This window comes from Arachis ipaensis, chromosome B1, assembly GCF_059453495.1.
Source record: "Arachis ipaensis isolate K30076 ecotype BB chromosome B1, ASM5945349v1, whole genome shotgun sequence".
NCBI classification, from domain to species: domain Eukaryota; kingdom Viridiplantae; phylum Streptophyta; class Magnoliopsida; order Fabales; family Fabaceae; genus Arachis; species Arachis ipaensis.
In genome coordinates this window covers 94,736,550-94,758,986 of record NC_142436.1, presented here as the reverse complement: position 1 = coordinate 94,758,986, position 22,437 = coordinate 94,736,550, and positions in this window count along the sequence as shown.

Sequence of the window (22,437 nt, the reverse complement as noted above, 5' to 3'; positions counted from 1 at the left end):
GATAGTGTTTCTCCAGCGACATGGTGCTCTGGCAAAGGCTGAATAGAGGATTTGGACAAGCAGGTACCTGGCCGAGTTGCAGCAGAACCAGAATGGCATTAAAAATATTTAGAAATATTATTTATCAACATATTGCTAAGTTCAATTAATTATTTCTAATTTAAATTATAAATGGAACATATTAATCACATTTTATAAAATATAGTTTAAACTCAAAATATTAACTATTTAAATTAAATAATATAATCGTTCATTATTTTTCTATCACTGGAACTTTAATTTTAATTTATAAAATAACTAATTACAAAAAAATTGTACAAAAATATTAATTGACTTAAACTTAAAATATTTATAGATATCAATCTAATCATTTCTAATAAAGTAATCTCTAAGAACTCAAATTAATAAAATAAATCATAATTTATTCATAATAGAAATTATTGAAATTAAATTATATATAATTTTTCCATTACTAAATTTTAATTTGAAATTATATAAAATAATCAATTATAAAAATTACATAAGAATATGATTTAACTTAAACCCAAAGTATTTATGAAATCAATTTAATCGTGCTCGATAAATTATTTTCTAAAAGTAAGAAACTCAAATTAAATTATAAATTATTCGTAATAAAAGTTACTTAAATTAAATTATACAATTCTTTCTTACTTTTCAAATACCAAATATTCGATAAAGATTATATAAAAATTCTAATTAATTTAAACTCCAATTATTAAAAAATTACATATAACTCCTAATTATTTTTAAATTCAAAGTATCATAAAACTTTATTTAATTACTTTCAGTAAAATAATTTTCTTAAAATAAAATCCTCAACAAATATAATAAATTTAGTTATCCAAAACTCGTGATGCTATAATTGTGGTTAATGATGATTGTTGAGAATTATTATTGTTAATGAGGAGTATTGATATTGTTGATAAATGATGTGGATTAGGAATTTTGATGATGATTAATTGATGCTTGGATTAATAAGTATTGAAGGAGTTGATAAATTGGGATATTATGGTTTGGACGTTGTATAGTTGAATAATGATAGAATTTAGAAGGAGTTGATAAATTATCATTAATTTGATGTGATTTAGGTTGAATTTAGATGTTGATAAATAATAATTTTGATGGTGTGGAATAGTGTAATCCATATGTTATTGATGTTTGAGTTTGAAGAATGAATGGTATAGATTTTTGTGTTGTTTTGGTAGTGTTTGGGTTGTGAGTAGTTTGGTTTTGAAATGAGAGATTTGGTGAAATTGAGTTTTTAGTGTCTTTGATAAAAATGAGTTTTAGGCCAAGTTTGGCATATCATATCTTGAACTACAGTTTTTGAAATTTATTAAATTTTGTATCAAATTAATGATAATTCAAAGAGCTTTAAAACGATATAGATTTTGTGGAAATCGAAATTTTGTAGAAAAAGATATGATCGTTGGAAGTTGGTGTTTGAAATCTGATTTCTTTGATGCAGAAATTGGGAGATTTGGTTTGTGTACACACGCACAATGCTGTGCGCGTGCTCTTAACAGGGGCCATGTTTTTACTCGTGCGTACGCACACCCTATAATTTTTAAGAAAACGTGCATTCGCACACTCTGGTGCACACACACATTCTGTGGAATTTGCAAGTTGTGTGATAAACCACTATTTTATGATTTATTTTCTGTTCAATTGAGTGGATTTTATCAATCCTTTGCTCACTTATTCATATGATTTGTGTGATTTTACAATCCCTTCCTAGTTTTGTTCCATGGTTGAAAGCTTGCTTCCTAAAGCCTTTAATTTCTGTATTTTAAATCCCCTTTCTACCATTCGATGCCATGATCCGTGTGTTCAGTGTTTCAGGTCTTACAATGTACGAATGGCTTACAGGAGGGAGAGGAAGCTTGCAAAAAATGGAAGGAGCACAAGAAATAAAGGAGACAATCAGCGAGGAGCGACGCGCACGCATAGCTCACGCGTGTGCGTGATCTGGAGATTCTCACAGCGACACATGCGCGTACTCGACGCATACGCATGGATTGGAGTTCTGCGAGACGATGTGTGCGCGTGCATGACGCGTACACGTGACACGTGAAAATGACCAGCGACGCGTACGCGTGGCTGACGCGTACGCGTGACATGCGCGATCTGTAGAATATTTAGAAAACGCTGGGGGTGATTTTGGGCTGAGTTTGGACCTAGTTTCCGGCCCCAAAAACACATACTAGAGCCAGGGAACAGGCAGAGACTCAGGACATTCTCATTAGCATAGTTTTATTTTTAGATCCGAATCTAGAGCGAAAAATTACTCTTCCTCTAGGTTTTCGTTACATTCATAGTTTTATTCTTTTTGATTACTTATTAATCCTATTCAGATAGGTATGTTGCATTTTAGATTTATTAATATAGAGAATTAATTTTTCCTTTAATTGATTTTCAATCCCTATTTTATTTAATTTATCATGTCTTCTTCTTATACTTCTGTGAGCGTTATATTCATGTCAATGGAGTTGATTCCCAATTTGACATGGGGATTGATTAAAAGCAGACACTTGAGTTGTAATGCTCAAGTGATTAGTTAAATTGGAAGTTGTTGGCTAATTCTCTATTTACTAACGCTAGTCCTTCTCAAGGGAGAGGACTAGGATTTGCGATTAAGAGTTAGCCCAATTACTTGACTTTCCTTTATTTAGTAAGGGTTAACTATAGGACTTCCAATTAATCATTCCCCCAATCAAGGACTTTTCATTTGAATAATATAAATCTCTTTTAATTTTCATTGCACTAAGTTGCAATTATTTATTTTCTATCATTCAACTCTCAAAATTTCTCGGAAAACTCCTAATTAATAAAATAGCACCCTTTTGTCAACTCGTTGGGAGACGACCTGGGATTCATACTCCTAGTATTTTATTCTAATTTCGTGACAACCTTTCTAAATTGATGAGCAGATTTTTGCCGGTTAAGGACTATACTCGCAATGTATTTCTATATTGATTTCTTAATCGGCTGATTTTCGCTCCACATCAATTTTTGGCGCCGTTGTCGGGGAGTTGCAATAGTGTGCTAATTTATTAATTGTTGTAAATATTTTTAATTTTATTTATTTGCATATTTTATTTTATTTTTACCATGAGCTATATGTTTCTTTCGTTGAATGACGCGTTCACTGCCTGATCCGAGCTTAGCCGCATTTGACCCTGAAATTGAAAGGACTCTTTCACGTATTAGGCAAGCTCGGCATCGGTTAGCCTCTGAGGGTGGTGAAGTGATTACTATCAATTCACCAGTCTCATCTGAAGGCGAATCTGAACCACCATCTGAGGGAGAAACAAGCTCCTCTACTACTGATTCTGTGGATTTACGTGCAGGTAATATGGCAGCACCCAGGAGAATTACTCTCCAGGAGGCAGGAGCCCCAGATTTTACTCTGCAACCGTATCAAGCGCGTCACCAAAATCTGGCTGCAGATTTTGAATTGAAGACTGCGCTAATCAACTTAATACCTAAGTTTCATGGCTTACCGGATCAGGAGCCTATCAAGCACCTCAGGGATTTTCAGACAGCCTGTTCTACTGTTAGGCGTCATGGTGCAGATGAAACTTATGTTCTGCTAATCGCCTTTCCGTTTTCTCTTGAGGGAAAGGCAAGGGAGTGGTACTACTCTCAACCTGAAGCAACTGTTATCAACTGGGATATGCTAAGGAGAGAATTCTTGGAAAAATACTTCCCGGCTGAAGTGATAGATAAACTGAGAAAAGATATTTCCTGCATCATTCAAGGCGAATCGGAGACTCTTTATGAGTACTGGGAGCGCTTCAAGAATCTTCTAGATGCATGCCCCCACCACATGATTGACAAGTTGGTGTTGATCAGCTACTTCACTCAAGGCATGAAGCCTCGGGATAAGACTACATTGGATGGTGCTAGTAATGGTTCTCTGAAAAAGTACAAGAGCGCAGATGAAGCGTGGCAACTGATCAGTAACCTAGCTGAATCCACCCTGAATCACAGGCACAGGAATAGTCACTCAAAGACTGTTTCAGAGGTTTCTTCTAGCATTGAGACTTCTACTCTTACACAGAGTATATGTGAGATGACCAACCTACTAAAGCAGATACATCTGGGCCAACAACAACCTCAGCCTCCCCCACCACAATAAAGTCAACAGTTAGTCCCTCAGAGAGTATGTAGAATATGTGCTGATTATAGTCATTACACTGATGAGTGTCTGCAGCTCCAACAAGGGGACAACACCTTGGCAGCTACTCATAATTTCTATGACCTCCCGAATCAAGGGTACAATCAACAAGGCGGCAATTACAACCAAGGTGGAAACTACAACCAAGGTTGGCAAGACAATTCCAACCAGGGATGGAGAGACCATTCCAACCAGGGATTGTAGGATAATTCTAATCAAGGTTGGAAGGACAACTACAACAGAGGAGGCAGAGACAACAATGGAAATCAGAGGTGGAATAACAATAACAGACAGCAGAACCAAAACCAGCCCTACAAAGCACCTCACTTAAGGTAGTCCTAAGCGCCTCAAAACAACCAACAGCAAGCCCCTTAGATTACTTACCCTTGGAATTAAAGCCTATTCTACCCCACCTCAAGTATACTTACCTTGAGGATAATCAGAAGCTTCCAATTATTATTGCAAGGGAACTCACTTCCCAACAGGAGGAGCAACTGCTCAGTGTGCTAAGAAGACACAAGAAAGCAATTGGGTGGAGCTTGGCGGATATAGTAGGCATCAGCTCTCAATTTTGTGAGCATAGAATATTCTTGGAAGAGGGAGCAAGGCCTATCCGTCAAGCCCAAAGAAGATTGAATCCCACCATCTTAGAAGTTGTCAAGAAAGAAGTGACCAGACTACTTGAAGCAGATATCATTTACCCCATCTCAGACAGCAAATGGGTCAGTCCAGTACAAGTGGTGCCCAAGAAGTCTGGAGTCACAACAGTAAAGAATGAGCATGGAGAGCTCCTGACAACTAGAGTGCAGAATTCATGGAGAGTTTGCATTGATTACAGGCGTCTCAACCAAGCTACTCGCAAGGATCACTACCCCTTGCCATTTATTGATCAGATGCTTGATCGCCTGTCAAGTAAATAACATTACTGCTTTTTAGATGGTTATATAGGCTATTTTCAAATTCATATAGCTCCTGAAGATCAAGAGAAGACTACTTTTACATGTCCCTTTGGAACATATGCATACAAAAGGATGCCTTTTGGATTATGTAATGCACCGACTACTTTCCAAAGATACATCATGAGTAACTTTTCAGATCTTATCGAAAGCTGTATGGAAGTTTTTATGGATGATTTCAGCATATATGGTGATTCCTTTAACCTTTGCTTGGATAGTTTAGCTAGAATATTAGACAAGTGTGTTAGTTCAAACCTTATATTGAATTTTGAAAAATGTCATTTTATGGTAAAACAAGGGATTGTTCTAGGACATGTTGTTTCTAATACTGGTATTTCTGTAGATCCAGCAAAGGTAGATGTCATTTCTAGTTTACCTTACCCCTCCTTCATGAGGGATGTCCGTTCGTTCCTTGGTCATGCAGGTTTCTACCGGAGATTTATCAAGGACTTCAGTAAGGTAGCATTGCCTATATCCAGACTGCTGCAGAAAGATGTTGAGTTCGAGTTCAGTGAGGATTGCATGCAAGCATTTGATAAGCTAAAAATCGCCTTGACTCAAACTTTGATTATGAGAGGACCAGACTAGAGCCAGCCTTTTGAGATTATGTGTGATGCCTGACGCTGGCTCAGTGTGAAGGTAAGGATCCTTTCGTAATTGCTTATGCTTCTAAGACCTTAGACGCTGCTCAGTCTAATTACACCACTACTGAAAAAATAGCTTCTGGCTATTGTTTTTGCTCTAGATAAATTCCAAGCCTATTTGCTTGGTACTAAGGTGGTAGTATACTCAGACCATGCAGCTCTAAAGTTTTTATTAGCTAAAAAAGAGTCTAAACCAAGGGTAATACGTTGGATATTACTGCTGCAAGAATTTGACTTAGAAATTAAGGATAAGAGTGGTTCCCAAAATTTAGTGGCAGACCACTTGAGTCGCCTTGAGCACATTAAGACTGACTCCATTCTTATCAACGATGCTTTTCAATTTGATAGCTTGCAAGCAGTATCTGAAGTAGTTCCTTGGTATGCATCTGTAGCTAACTATTTAGTTAGCCATACTTTCCCTCCTAATTTTACTAAGCATCAAAGAGACAAGCTGAAAAGCGAGTCCAAATATTATATATGGGATGATGCATATTTATGGAGGTGTGGTGCTGACCAGGTAATTAGAAGGTGTGTGCCCCAATCAGAATTTTAGTCCATTTTAGAGGCCTGCCACTCTTCTGATAGTGGAGGATATTTTGGCCCCCTCAAAGAACAGCTAGAAAAATTTTAGACTACGGATTCTGGTGGCCTACTCTTTTTAAAGATGTTGCTGCCTTTTGTAAATCTTGTTCCCCATGCCAAAGGTTTGGTAATATATCCAAGAGGGATGAGATGCCCCAACAGATTATGCTATTCTGTGAAATTTTTTATGTTTGGGGCATTGACTTCATGGGATTATTTCCAAACTCTAGTGGTTACCTTTATATATTGTTAGTTGTAGATTATGTTTCTAGATGGGTGAAAGCAATTCCTACCCGTACTAATGATGCTAACTCTGTTGTTTCCTTTGTTAGAAACCATATTATCTGCCGCTTTGGATCACCACGAGCAATCGTGAGTGATCAAGGCACTCACTTCTGTAACAGGAGATTAGCAGGACTACTGAAGAAGCATGGGATAGTTCACAAAGTGGCAACAGTATACCATCACCAGACCAATGGGCAAGCAGAGGTATCTAACAGAGAAATAAAGCGCATTCTGGAGAAGATAGTAAAGCCTCATAGAAAGGACTGGAGCACTAGACTTGTTGATGCGCTCTGGGTGTATCGGACAGCGTACAAGACTCCCATTGGGATGAGCCCCTTCCGCTTAGTGTACGGAACGGCTTGCCACCTTCCAGTAGAGGTAGAACACAAGGATTTCTGGGCTATGAAGGAGTGCTCCATGATATTTGAGAAAGCTGGTGCTGAAAGGAAGCTGCAACTAGCAGAACTGGAAACCCTTCGACTCGAAGCTTATGACAATGCCAGATTATACAAAGAGAAGGTGAAGGTTGTGCATGACAAGCATATTAAGAGGAGAGAGTTCAGACCTGGAGATCTGGTTCTCCTTTACAACTCCAGGATGAGACTCATGCCAAGAAAGCTGAGATCCAGATCGGAAGGCCCCTATAGAGTAGAAAAGACAGAGCCATATGGAGTCTTCCACCTGAGTCATCCTTCAAGTCCCAATTTCATCAAGGTCAATGGGCATCGCCTACAACTTTATCATGGTGAGAAGATGAAGGAACACAAAGAGCTAGAGGTCTTCCTCCTGGAGGACCCACCAACAGAAGCAGAATAAGCCTGAAGACCGTCCAACTTAAGAACGTAAAAGAAAAGTGCTAGGTGGGAGACAACCCACTATGGTATGATCGTTCTTTTTCAATCTTAGTTTTATTCTTAGTTTTATTTTATTCTGTTTTCCCTAGTGTCATTCATAACATCTGTATCAGCATCCACATTTTGCATTCTGCATTCTGCAAAAAAAAAATAAATAAAAAAAATAAAAATTTTGCACACGACGCGCATGCGTCATATGTGCATGCGAAACAAAGAAGAACCAAACAGAGAGTTGCGCGGGAGCATGGCCAGAGGCGTGCTTTAGGCACAAATACGCACACGCGCACGCATCCCTGATGCGTCCGCGTCACTTGCAAAATCAGCCCTCCACGTGTATGCGTCACCCAAATGTACACGTGACCCTGCAAATCGGCGTAAATGGGTGTATGGCCAGAGAATTATGATGGTGTGGGGCTGGAATTGTGCTGGAAGCACACGCCCTTTCACGCGTACGTGTCAGGGACGCGTATGCGTCATTTTTCCAATTCAGGCCATTCACGCGTACGCGTCCTTGACGTGCACGCGTTGCCTCAAATTTTGGCAATTGTGTGATTTGAACAGAGAGTTGTGCGTGCGCAAGGCTGCCTCCGTGCCAATTGCACAACCCCTGTCACGCGTACGCGTCCCTGACGCGTGCGCGTTGTTTGAAAGTATCGCGATCCGCACGTACGCATGATGCACGCGTACACATGATGCACGCGTACGCATGATGCACGCTTACGCGTCGCAAGCGACGCACAGCTAACCAACCTTAGCGCCTGATTTCAAATCTCCCACCCCCAATCCTACTTATCTTTCTATTATCATTCTTTCTTCTTTTTTCTCCTTTCTTTCTTATTTATTCTCTCTTACTTTCTACTACTTTCTCTCTCCTTCTTCATCTTCTTTATCAAGGTTCTTTTTTTCTCCCCCTTTTACTCTTCCATTATTACTTTAATTTATATTCCCTTCTTCTTTTTCTTTTTAATTTCATTATCTATCTTTTTTTTGTCTTTCTTTTTGCTTTTTACATCCTTTTAATTGGTGTTAGAAATTTAATTAGGTGATTGTTTTCTTCTATATTTTGCTTGTGGATATATTAAGGGATTAATTAACAATTAATATTAATTTTTTGGGTTGCTTGCATGTTCAAATTTAATGCTTTCAATAACATCTTTACCATGCACGCTAAGTGTTTGTGAAAAAGCCCGTATGGCATTGTGCATTTTTAATTATTCTATCCTTCTACTCTAATGCCTGTTTTTCACAAAAATCCTTAAATATTTTATTAATTGAATATAATTGTCAATACAAATGTGACTGTTAGTTTGTTACGAGTGATAATACATTTAAGTTATTGATGCTTGATCCATGCTACTCATGCCTTTGCCGGCATGCTAATAAACATCTTGCATCTACTTGCCATAATATGCATTTGCTATATTTCCATTGATGAACTGATCACATGTAGTCGTGACCATGTGTTAACGACATCTTTCATTACCTTGGCATTGATTATCACTTGTACTGTCCTCCTCCTTGCTTCAACCCTTGGCTTTACATGTTACTTTCTTTTTCCCCTTTTCGGGATGGCCACCAACAAGGGTAAAGAGAAAGCTACTCCCAAACCACTGGCAAGGAGGGGAACAAAAAGAGCGCTAGCTGCAGAACCATCCTCAACAGCAGTCAAACCGACAACAAAGAGGGTCAAGAGGATCATTAAGGTCAATGAAACAGAGAAAGCCTTTCCAGCAAGGGACACTGCGTGGTTCACTAACCGCTACTATGAGCAGATGTTCCCCATCCTGGCTAAGCGGAACTATAACAATGAGCACCTACTCATCCTTCCGACCCACATTGTTGATTTTGTAGATCCCCGGATTGAGCGCAGACAATGGGGATTCTTATGGAGACAGCCACGGCAGGTTAATCTCTCATGGGTAGTTGAATTCTACTCCAATTTTCACACGCCAGCCCTGCAGACTGTCTATGTCCATGAGAAACAAGTCCCTATATCCGAAGGGGCCATTCAGAGAGCTTTAGATCTTCCCTCTGCTCCAGTAGGATTGGACGCATTCCAAGAAGCCAGACATACCAATTTGACTGGGACACTATCCTCAGAGTTATAGCACAACCTGGCAGCAGATGGATCTATGGATACCATCGATCACAACCTAAGGGCATATTGGCTTCAGCACTCACCTTGGAGGCTCGAGTATGGGCACAAATTATGTCCCATTATGTCTTTTCGAGCACTCACGAGTCCTCCTTCACTGCAGATATGGCTGTTCTCCTCTGGTGTATCCTTACAGACCAGCCTCTCAACTTACCAAGACACCTTCCACATTACAAGCACCTTCAACAAATCAACTGCTCCTTCAGATACTTCAGAGGTTGGACCGGCTTGACCGGCAGGCAAAGCAAAGGGAGCACCGTAACAAACGCCGATTTACATACCTCAAGGAGCTGATTATTGGCAACCACCCACCTGAAGAAGACCCAGATACTCCAGACTCCACTTCATCCACTAGCACAAGGAGCCATGACAATTCCAATTGTGGAGATGCTGCTACCAGCCCCCCTTTGTTCCTGACTGATGGCACCGAGGACGGTGCCAAGCTTTAAGTATGGGGAGGTCGGTCAGTACCTGAATTCCGGAGGTAATTGCTCTTTCTTAACACCAATAGGTTATTTTTCTTTTGTTAAGATAGGATAAATTGCATAGTAATAGGTGTTTGCATGCATGTTCTATTTGGTTGAAAAATAATAAGTTTCTTTTCAAGACTCTATTTTGAAAATTTCACTAATTTAAATTAAAACTTTTGAGTTAAAACTTGTTTGAAAATTGTAATTTGGAACATGAATTGTAGCTAAGAACACACAACATGTGAGAATTGAGCTTAATTGCATGGTTACATTATTTAACCATAACATTTTATTCTTGTGTGTTTTCTTCTCTATAATTGTAATCTTTATTTTGTTCTACTCTACATGTCCAATGTTTAATGTGTTTATATGCATGCATATGATTGAGGCCATCATTTGTTACTAGTTCACTTATCCCAAAGAGCCTACCCTTTCAATCACCTTTGTTAACCACCTTGAGCCTTTTAATCCCCATTTGTTTTGTATTTTACCACATCACTAGCCTTAAGCAGAAAAACAATTAAATACCCAATTGAATCTTTGGTTAGCTTAAGATAGAGATTGTGTATCAACTAATGTGGGGAAACTGTGGGAACATGGGTTAATAGGGAATGTGTTGCATTTCTACTTTGATAAAATATTAGGAATTTGGGTACCTACTCATGTGAGACCGGAAAAAAAAATTCATGTGCATTGATATGTTATGTTTATTTTTATCTCAAAAAAAAATTTAATAAATAAATAAATAAATGAGGAGACAAAATTACCCCAAATGCTAAATTAATAAAAGATCAATGCATATGTGATACAAATTAAAAGAAAAGTTGATGCATGAGTATGTGAATTATACAAAAGTGGGAACTTTGAGGTAGCTAGGCATGATTTAGAATTATATAGAGTGTGTGTGTGTATAGGTGAGAGCTTAGGTTAGTCTATGATTCAATTTATAGCTCACTTAGCCATACATATATCCTCACCCTTACCTTGGCCCCATTACTACCTTGAAAAGACCTCATGATGTTTGCATTGGTACATTAAATATTTGTTGATTGGTTAGGTGAAGAACAAAGTTTAGAAAAGCATGACTGGAGAAGAGTAGAGTGATTACCCTATACACTTGAGTGATTAGAGTGCATATACACGATCAGTGAGGGTTCAATGCTTGATTCTATGTTCCCTGCTTTCATGAGCCACCTTCTTACAAGCTTACTTGTCTTTACTGTATGATTTGAATTAGTGGAATTTGATTTATGTTTGTCTTGGAGAACTTATTTACTTTTAACCAAGTAGACAGAAACATCTTAGTATATAGTTGCATTCATAGGTTGCATTTCATGAGTCTTACTTTCCCTTATTTAGTCTTTTGATCTCCATGAGCTAAGCATGAGGACATGCTAATATTTAAGTGTGGGGAGGTTGATAAACCACTATTTTATGATTTATCTTGTGTTCAATTGAGTGATTTTTATCAATCCTTTGCTCACTTATTCATATGATTTGTATGATTTTACAATCCCTTCCTAGTTTTGTTCCATGGTTGAAAACTTGCTTCCTAAAGCCATTAATTTGTGTATTTTAAATCCCCTTTCTACCATTCGATGCCATGATCCATGTGTTCAGTATTTCAGGTCTTACAGGATAGGAATGGCTTAGAAGAGGGAGAGGAAGCTTGCAAAAAATGGAAGGAGCACAAGAAATAAAGGAGACAATCAGCGAGGAGCGATGCGCACGCATAGCTCACGCGTGCGCGTGATCTGGAGATTCTCACAGCGACGGGTGCACGTACCTGATGCATACGTGATAAACCCCATATTTAGAGTTTATCTTGTGTTGAATTTAGAGGGTTTCATCAACCTTTCTCCCATTTATCCAATGAAATAGCATGGTTTTGTAAATTCTCCTTTAATTGTGCTTAAGAGTGAAAACTTGCTTTTTAAGTCCTTAATTGTTTAATCTTAACTTACCTTTGATTCCATTAGATGCCTTGATATGTTTGTTAAGTGATTTCAGATTTAGGAGGCAAAGATTGGATCAAGGGAATGAATGAAAAGTATGTAAAAATGGAGAACTCATGAAGAAATGAAGTAATCGCAAAAGCTATCAAGGCGACCTCTTTTCACTTAAACGACCAAAACTTGAGCTACAGAGGTCCAAATGATGCGGTTTCAGTTGCGTTGGAAAGCTAACATCCGGGGTTTCGAAAGGATATAAGATTTTCCATAGTTGCTACACGAATAGTGACACGTACGTGCACTGTACGCGCACGCGTCGTTGCTGCCATATGATCCACTTAAAGCAATACGTGGCCAGCGAATTCTAAAGCCTTGTGGGTCCAATCCAACTCATTTATGATGCTATTTAAGCCAGGGATTGAAGGGGAATCAATATACTTTAGATACTTTACATACTTTTGATCATTAGTTTAGTTTAGAGTAATTTTAGAGAGAGAAGCTCTTACTTCTCTCTAGAATTAGGATTAGGTTTTAGATCTAGATTAGAATTCTTTAGATCTAGGTTTAATTCATGTTTTGATTCACTTTTCCTTTATCAATTCTTGTTTCTCTTCTTCTCCTCTCTCTAATTTTGTATTTCATTCTTGTGATTCTCTACTTTTATGTTGATGCACTTTTGTTCTTCTATTTCTCTTTAATGCAATTTATGTTTTCATGTTCCTTTATTGTTCATTTGATTTGTTGTTGTTTAATTCTTTGCAATTGAGTAGTGTAGACTTACTTTCCTTGCAATTTTACTATGCTTTTCTTTTGTGCCTTCCAAGTGTTTGATGAAATGCTTGGTTGGACTTTAGTATAGAACTTTCTCCTCTTGGCTTTGGTAGAGTAATTAGTGACGCTTGAGTTATCTAATTCCTTTGTTGATTGATAATTAGAAGTTGCTAATTGATTTGGATACCACTAAAGCTAGTCTTTCCCTTGGGAGTTGGCTAGGACTTGTGGAATCAAGTTGATTCATCCACTTGACTTTCCTCCATGATTAGAGGTTAACAAAGTGGTAGCAATGGATAATTTGTGGTCACAATTGAGGAGGATGACTAGGATAGGACTTCTAGTTCTCATACCTTGCCAAGAGCTTTGTTAGTTGTTAGTTTATTTCCTTTGCCATTTATATTTCTTGCCTATTATTCTAAAAACCCCAAACAATACCTCATAACCAATAACAATAACATTTGTTTGCAATTCCTAGGGAGAACAACCCGAGGTTCAATACTTCGGTTTATAAATTTAGGGGTTTGTTACTTGTGACAAACAAATTTTTGTATGAAAGAATTATTGTTGGTTTAGAAACTATACTTGTAACGATATTTCAATTGTGAATTCTAGACCACACAAAAGTCCAATTTTTGTATGCTTTAGGTTGGTTTCATGCATTTTCTTAGGAAATAAGCAACTATTTGGTTGAAAATGCATTCATACCATGATTCAAGCAAACATTGTGAATTTTGAATGATTTCATGAGAATTATGCATGAATTGAATGATAAAATGGATGATGCATGATCTCATGATTAAGAGCAAGACTTTGATGTACTTTTTTTTATTGATTTCAGGTAACAAGAAGCAGAGAAGAGTCACGTTAGTGGCTACGTTAGTGCCACTAACGTGGCCATTAAAGTGGAAGGAAGGAAAGCTTGGAAAGTTAGTGAGAACGTTAACGCCATTAACGTTAGCGAAGGGCATGAAGACCCACGTTAGCGACCCCGTTAGCTCCACTAACGTGGGCACTAACGTGGAAGAAAAGAGAAGCCGCAACGTTAATGAGAAAGTTAATGGCATTAACTTTGAAGAAGGAGCAGCGTTATTAGCAAAAGTGAGTGCCAATAACGCTAGCGAAGCAAAAGAAGACCCACGTTAGCTTCCACGTTAGTTACATTAACGTGGGAACTAACGTGGAAGGAAAGGGAAGTGCCAACCTTAGTGGAAAAAGTGAGTGCCACTAACGTTTGCGAAGCAAAGGAAGACCACTAACGTGGCCATTAACGTGGGCCAAAGTCTCACCTGGCAGCCTGACCATGCCTTCTTCAAACAAGAATAACTTGAGCCACAAAGCTCCAAATGAGGTGATTCTAATGGCATTAGAAAGTAGGATTCCAGATCTTTCCAAGCATATATGGCACTACATAGTGGACACTAAATTTGAGGGAGAAAACCTGCCTCGAAAGTGCAAAGATGAACATGGTATCAACCTGTAGTAAGGCCAGCTGACCTCTTCACCTTCCAAGAAGTATAACTCGAGCTGTAGAGCTCCAAATGATGCCCTTTCAAAGGCGTTGAAAAGTAGACATCCAGAGCTTTCCAACAATTAATAGTAGTATGGGGTGGACATTAAGTTTGAGCTCCAGAACTGGCAATATTAAGCCCCTGATCGCTAACGTTATTGTGACTCGCTTTTTCCAGTAACGCTAGCGACTATGCCAGCGACCTTGTCCACTTCAAAGGAGCATAACTTAAGTTACAGAGGTTCAATTGAGGTGATTCTAGTTGTGTTAGAAAGCTGACATTCGGAGCTTTTCAATGATATATAATACTCTATAGTGGGCATGAAATTGGAGCGCAAACTAGAGGCATCTTTTAAGCCCCAAAAACACCAACTGGGAAGCAAGTGTGACGTTAGCCACACTAACTTCAGCAATAACGCCACACTTGTAGCGTTAATGTGGCTAACGTTAGCACCGACATTAGCACCTGAATCTCAACTTGATTCACTTACAAGGACCACCCAACCTCATGAAAGCAAGCCCCCAAGTGTTAACCAATCAAGGCCACAAGAAGCATCTAGAATAGAAATTTTCATTTAATTGTAATTTGCTTTTAATTTCATTTCATTTTGTAATTTAGGAGAGCCTATATAAAGGCCTTAGTTTTTACATTCAATACATTCTAGAATGGGGGATTGAAGAGGGGTCTTCGGACTCCCTCCCCTCACACACTTTTCTTTCTCTTTCTTTTCTTTGTACTTTTCATTTATGAATTTTGAAGTTTCAATTTCAGTTTTAATCTTCATCTTTATTTTTCTGCACTTTATTTCATTTCTATTTTGATAGAGCAATGATCAACTAACTCTTTTCATTGGGTTAGAGAGCTCTATTGTGATTCAATGGATCAATTGTAGTTCTTATTCTTCTTCTTCATTCTTTTCTCTTGATTTTACTTGAGAGCTTTCGATCTTCATCTAATTGTGTAATTGTCTCGGAAGAGAAATTGCTCATACTTGGATTTCCTCTGAACCTTGGAGGAGGAATGAGGAAATCATGCTAGAAATGCTCTCTCACATTGGATTAGGTTGGGGGTTAGATGGATATTGTGAGATTTAATCCTACCAATACTTTGATCTATGAATGTGTGTGGTATAATCAGTGACCAAACTTCATCTCTTCCCATGAGCAATTAAATCAAGGAATTGGAAAATTGTTCAAGCTTAGAGAGATTGGATTGCCAAGGAATTTGGATCCAATCACTTAAGATTGCCAAGGAGATCAATGAATGCATTGATTAAGGAAGAGATGAGAATGAACTTGATCCGGAGGATTTCAATATCTCTTGATCCCAATGTTCATATTATTTTTAGTTCTTACATTTACTTTTCTTGCCATTTTACTTTTCTGCACTTTATTGCTTTCTTTACTTTTATGCTATTTACTTTTCCTATTGCTCATCATTCAAATCTGAGCCGTCTAACTAGGATAATCAATCAACTATTGATTGCTTAATCCGTTAATCTCTGTGGGATTCAACCTTACTCTTTTGTGAGTTATTACTTGACGACAATTCGGTATACTTGTCGAAGGGAAATTTGTTGAGAGACAAGTTTCCGTGCATCAAGTTTATGGCGCCGTTGCCGGGGATTAATTGTGATTAACAAACTACCAGTTGATTGATTTACTAGATTAGACACTTTTCTTTTGTCTTTGTTTTCTTTGTTTCTTTATTTTCTTTTGCTAACTAAATGTTTGTGATATTGCCTCACTAAGAATCCCTCATTTATTACAATGGAGATTCCAATTTCTTTTGGTGATTATTGTTTGAGACAGAGCTTTTTGCAGGAAAGAAAGGAGCATCCATCATATTGTAGTCAAACAAATTTCATGGGAAACTCTCCACCACCACAGAATGATCCACTTTACTATGCTCATGGTGGGTGGAAGTATCAAGAACATGAAATGGGGTACTCTCCAGAGCCACAAAATGGTCCATATTTTGGTGAAATTGATCACTACTCAAGTTGTGGCTGGGAAGATCAAAATCAAAGATATTTCACTCATTCATACCCCATTCATCAAGAGCCATCACCTCTCAATTATCCAACCTCACCTCCAAGTTTTACATGCCTAAATTCTTCATCACTTGAGTATACCTCAGCACAAAATTCTGTCCCATATCCATACAATTCATTTCACCATCCACAAAACTCAATCCACTACCCACAAGAGTCATACCACTTTCAGAACACACAACCACAAAACAACCAATTCCATTCACAATCCAACCCCGAGCAACCATTACAACCTACCTAACCTCCTTTAGATAGACTTGCTAGGATGGAACTCATCATTGAAGAACTCAAAAAAAGTAGAGAAGAAGAGAGACTCGCTAGGATAGAACTCCTCCTTGAAGAAATGATAAAGACAAATGAAGAGGAGAAAATATCAAAAAGAGACCATGAAGAAAAATTGAGACAGAATGCACAACTCTATTATGAAGAACAATTCATTAAAGAGCTGAGATTACAAAGAGAGACCACTTCACTCTCTCCAGAAATAGAGGAGTTTATTCAAAGGTCAAGAACAAGGGAGGAATCAGAAGAACAAGAATAGAGGCAGCCATACCAAGTGAGATTCATATGAAGAAGGAGGAGGTTGTGAGAGTATATAAGCCCAAAGCTCTAGACCCGCAGAGGTTACTAGGGGTGACAAAGGAACATGCAAACTCACTCCCAAAAGACTCAATGCAACATCATGTAGAAGAAAGGGAGGAAGTCAATCAAGGGAGTCCACACTACTCCAATGAAACAGAGAGTTGCACAAAGGGTGAGTTCATTGAACCACCAATTCAAGAAGCTCTTGATGAAGAGGATGCTCCAACCATCATACAACACCCAAGTACTGAAATCAAGGTGGTGAAGGTAATCAACATGAGCACTAAAAAGAGGATGGTGACCAAGAAAAGAAGGACAATATCCATGAAAATGAAAGGGTCAACCAAAAGCCATCCCACCCCTACCCCAACAAGCAAGTTTACTCAAGCTAACAACAAAAGAAAGCTTGCTGGGGAAAGACACTCAAAACAAGGGGCATTAACTGGCTCCTCTTTCCTCTTGAGGTCATTCCTCTTAACAAACTGGAAGAAGAGGAAGAAATTCATGAACAATATGTCAAGCTAATGACGTTAAAAGAGCGCTTGTTGGGAGGCAACCCAACCGTCGGTAACATTTTCTTTCCTTGTTTAGTTTATTTTCAATAATTTGACATATGATTGCATTCTAAGTTTGGTGTTGCCATGCAACAAAATGATTTTCAATCTTCACTAGGTATTTGCATCATTCTAAAATGACAGTGTCACACTAAGTTTGGTGTTGCCACTTAACTTTCATGCAAAGTACCATGCCAACACCACTTATTAATGCCATCATAATGATTCTGTTTTTAGTTCTGGTGCCTTTATTGTGATCCTTAATCTTGCTTACTGAAACACATGCATACTCACACTTTATTCTAAGACATTCATGATACATCATAAACCCCATCACCACTGTTTTACTTGTTGCTTGAGGATAAGCAATCGTTCTAAGTTTGGTGTGGGAAGGGGAAAAATAAGAGGAAAAGGGCAACAACAATGAAGATGAACTACAAGGTGGTAAAGTTCATTTTTCCTCTTACTTATTTCCAGCACTTTAAATTGCATGATTGTCTTCTATTTCCTTTGTATGCATGTGTGATTACTCCTTGTGAATAAGCATAATTTGATATTTGATTTGTATCATGTTGCTATGATATCATGATTATCATCTTGAATTTTACTTGCACCCAATATCTTTAAGAATGCAACAATGAAATCATTCTTTTGAAAGGAAAATGTTGAAGAATTTTATAAATCTTGGGGCAAGCAAAAGATTAAGAGGAGTGGAGGTTCTGATTGTATGATTGTGTATTGAGGTTGCATGTTTGTGAAAACTTGCATGGGAGATCATAGACAGGAAATGAAGTTTAGAGAAGTATTATGGAATTTTTCAAACATCTATTGATCCAAGAAGCAGTAACAAAAGAAAACAAAAGAAAAAGAAAAACAAAGAACAAGCCTAAGGCTCTGAGCATCAATTACTAGGAAGAAAAAGAAAGAAACAAGAACTCAAAGAGTTATTGTCCTAGTTAAATGCTTGTGGTGGATTTGTGTCAAAGAAAGAGGCTTGAGCAAGTATATCCTAAGAGGTGCTTCAACACCTAATACCTTAGACCAACTGGTTTGGGAGTATTGATTGAAAGCTTATCTTAAAAAGCCGCTTTGAGACATGATACCTAGAGTCGAGGCCAAGATACAAAAAGAAAAGAAAAATGCTAGAAAATAAGTGCTGCTTCAAAGGTGACAATCTATAAAGAGGATTCCATAATATCATTTGAATGAAAGTCCTAAAATCTAAGACCTCGAAAATGTAAGGACTAATGAGCACTGGAATCCTTGCATAAGCATACAAATTAGAGTTAACCCCACTGTCACTTATTCACTTCACCCACTAAGGCATCATCAGCAATTCTTTAATGCATTCCAATTAAGAGAATTCTTTGTACATAGTTCTTTTCTTGCTTGGGGACAAGCAAGATTTAAGTTTGGTGTTGTGATGTCAGGGCATCTTGGCTAGTTTTACTAGCCATTTTTTGTATACTTTAGGTTGGTTTCATGCATTTTCCTAGGAAATAAGCAACTATTTGGTTGAAAATGCATTCATACCATGATTCAAGCAAACATTGTGAATTTTGAATGATTTCATGAGAATTATGCATGAATTAAATGATAAAATGGATGATGCATGATCTCATGATTAAGAGCAAGACTTTGATGTACTTTGTTTGATTGATTTCAGGTATCAAGAAGCAGAGAAGAGCCATGTTAGTGGCTACGTTAGTGCCATTAACGTGGCCATTAAAGTGGAAGGAAGGAAAGCTTGGAAAGTTAGTGAGAACGTTAACGCCACTAACGTTAACGAAGGGCAAGAAGACCCACGTTAGCGACCCCATTAGCTCCACTAACGTGGGCACTAACGTGGAAGAAAAGAGAAGCCCCAACGTTAGTGAGAAAGTTAATGGCATTAACTTTGAAGAAGGAGCAGCGTTATTGGCAAAAGTGAGTGCCAATAACGCTAGCGAAGCAAAAGAAGACCCACGTTAGCTTCCACGTTAGTTACATTAACGTGGGAACTAATGTGGAAGGTGTAACATCCCACATTTTTGAAAATCTAAATATATAAATAAATTGTGATTTTATCTTATTAAGTTTAAACTTTATAATTTTAGAAATTATTTTATTAGAACTAATTAAATAGATTCGGAGATAGTTTTATTTCGAATCAATTAAAATTTTTAAGTAATCTAATTATAATGGAATATTTTGTATAATTTTAGTAATTGAAAAATAAAAAAAGAATTGTATAATTTAATTTAAGTAACTTTTATCCTGAAAAAGTTACGATTTAATTTATTAATTTGATATTTTATTTTATAAATTAATTAATTAAGAGTAACTAAATTAGTTTTATTAATATTTGGAGTTTAAGTTAAATAATATTCTTATGTAATTTTCATAATTAGTTATTTCATATGCTTTGAAAATAAAATTTAGTACTGGAAGTATTATATAATTTAATTTAAGTAAGTTTTATTATGAATAAATTATGGTTTATTTTATTAGTTTGAGCTCTTAGAGATTAATTTACTAGGAAATGATTAAATTGATTTTTATAAATACATTGGGTTTAAGTTAATTAAGGTTTATGTACAATCTTTACTATAACTAATTATTTTATACAAATTGAAATTAGAGTTATGATAGATAAATAATAAAAGGTTATATAATTTAATATAGGTAATTGATATTGAGTTTAACCGTATTTTATAAAATGTGATTAATATGCTTATTTTATAATTTAAATTAGAAATAATCAATTCAACTTAGCAATATGTTAATAAATAATGTTCTTAAATATTTTTAAGAGAGTATATTTGGTTTTAAAATTACTCTACTCTTCAATTTTATCAAAATATCTATTTATATCTATCCTTATTTCTTTATAAAATCCTAATTTCACTAAATTCCTAATTGATACCATAATTTCACAAATAAGCACATACACAGAAAGGAAAGAAAGGGAACAGGGGGAGCTTGAGGGGGGAAACGGAGAACAGGGGGAGAGAGTGACGGAACGGAGTAAGAAGAGAGGAAGGAGGATCGCGCGAGAAGGAAGAGGGAGAGTCGTCGCGGGCTGGCCGTAGGGGGAACCGCTGCTGCGAGCACGCATCGTCTGCACCGTCGCACCCTGGCCGTCTCACTGTCGCCGTTCGCGGAGGAAGAGGCAAGCGCGCCAGAGGAGAGCGAGAGGGGGAGACCGTGACGGGATACTCTGCCACCATCGTGTATCGTGAACAGAGGAGGAAGGAGAAGTCTTCTGTCATCAACGCCACGTCTCTTCACTACCGCTGCTGCCGCCGGAATCTCTGGTTGCCGCCATGATTAATGGTGAGTCAGTTAAACCCTAGCCATAAAAACCACCATCTCTGAACCTTTATTGCTCTGTAAATACCCTGTATCTGCCTCTGATGTCCTTGGTTATATGATGTTTGCTGGAGTTTGTCCCAATTGGAGCCACTGGCGAAGGTGTTGCCGCTGCCGGAAGCCAACGCTGGGCTATTGCTGGTTCTGATTCTATTATCTTGGTACTGGTCTAATCTTTTCTTTGGGACTTGTCCATTTGCACGCTCTGTTTTGGCACTGCTATAGTTGTTATATTCTTGTTTTAATTCAATTTTAGTTTTTACTTTGTTGTCAATTCCCAGGGCTGTTTTCTGCCCTTGACTACATTAGATTCAAATTCTTGTTCTGCTGCAACCATTATCATTGCCACGAAATTAAAGCCGTTGCTGTTCCAGTTGACGCGGTGTCCTTGATTGCATTAGGATTGTTGTCACTACTGTAAATTAGAAACGAAACGGGGGCAGTTGTGTTCAAATTCTGCAATTGCGACATCGAGATAGGAGGTTTAAAACGATTTCAATTTAAGAGTGCCTACAAGGTTTATTGAATAACTGCAAATAGGATTAATAGCTGTGAGTAATTGATTGATTATGTAATTATTGATTTGTGGCTGAAATTGTGATTGGAATGGTTGAGATTGTGATTTGAAATTGTTGATTTGTGATATTGATTGATTATGTGGATTGGGAATTGTTTGATGACTAATTGCTGAGAATTTCCAAATTTTAATGGGTTATGTTGGATTTGTCGCCGTTGAGTTGTTATTTGGTATATTGTAATGTTAATGAACTTGGTTGGTGGTTGATTTGGAATTGATTTTGAGGGGTTTTGAAGGGTTGGATTTTGAATACTAAATAGATTGCTGAAAAACTGATTTTTGAAATTAAAATGTGACTTTGTAAGTGAATCAGTTATTCAACGATAATCGAAATGATATAAGAGCAAAGGCTGAGTAAAGTATAATAAAAGTTGTTGTTGGGACTCAATTTTGAGAAGTTTGAATTAATTATAGAACTAGTTATGATTTTTCAAAGTTAAAATGTAAAACTTGATTTTCTGCATATATTTAAAGGAAGCCGGAAACTTTGAAAAACTATAACTATTTCTGTGATTATCAGAATTGTGTGGGACCAAGTCCGGATTGAGCTTGGGGATATAGGGAACTGGACTGCAGAATTTGAGACTTTTTCACTAAGTTTATGATTTATGGTGAATTTTCGAATCATGGATGTCAAAACTGGTTTTTCTGCAGAACGTTTAACGCAGCAGCAACTTGATTCCTCTATTGGAAATTCTGAAGTTTGAATTTTGAAATGGAACTAATTTTAAATAAAACTTTATTCCTATTATTTTAATGTCGTAAAATTTTAGAACAATTGGACTTGTATTTTTAAAGATATGAATTTTTGAAGGATGATGCATTATGCAGAAAAAGCCAGATTCTGTTTTCGTAAATTAGTAAATTTGGAAGTTTATAACTTTTGATCCTGGATAGATATTGAGATGAAACCAATTGGAGGTGAAAATTAAGTATGTT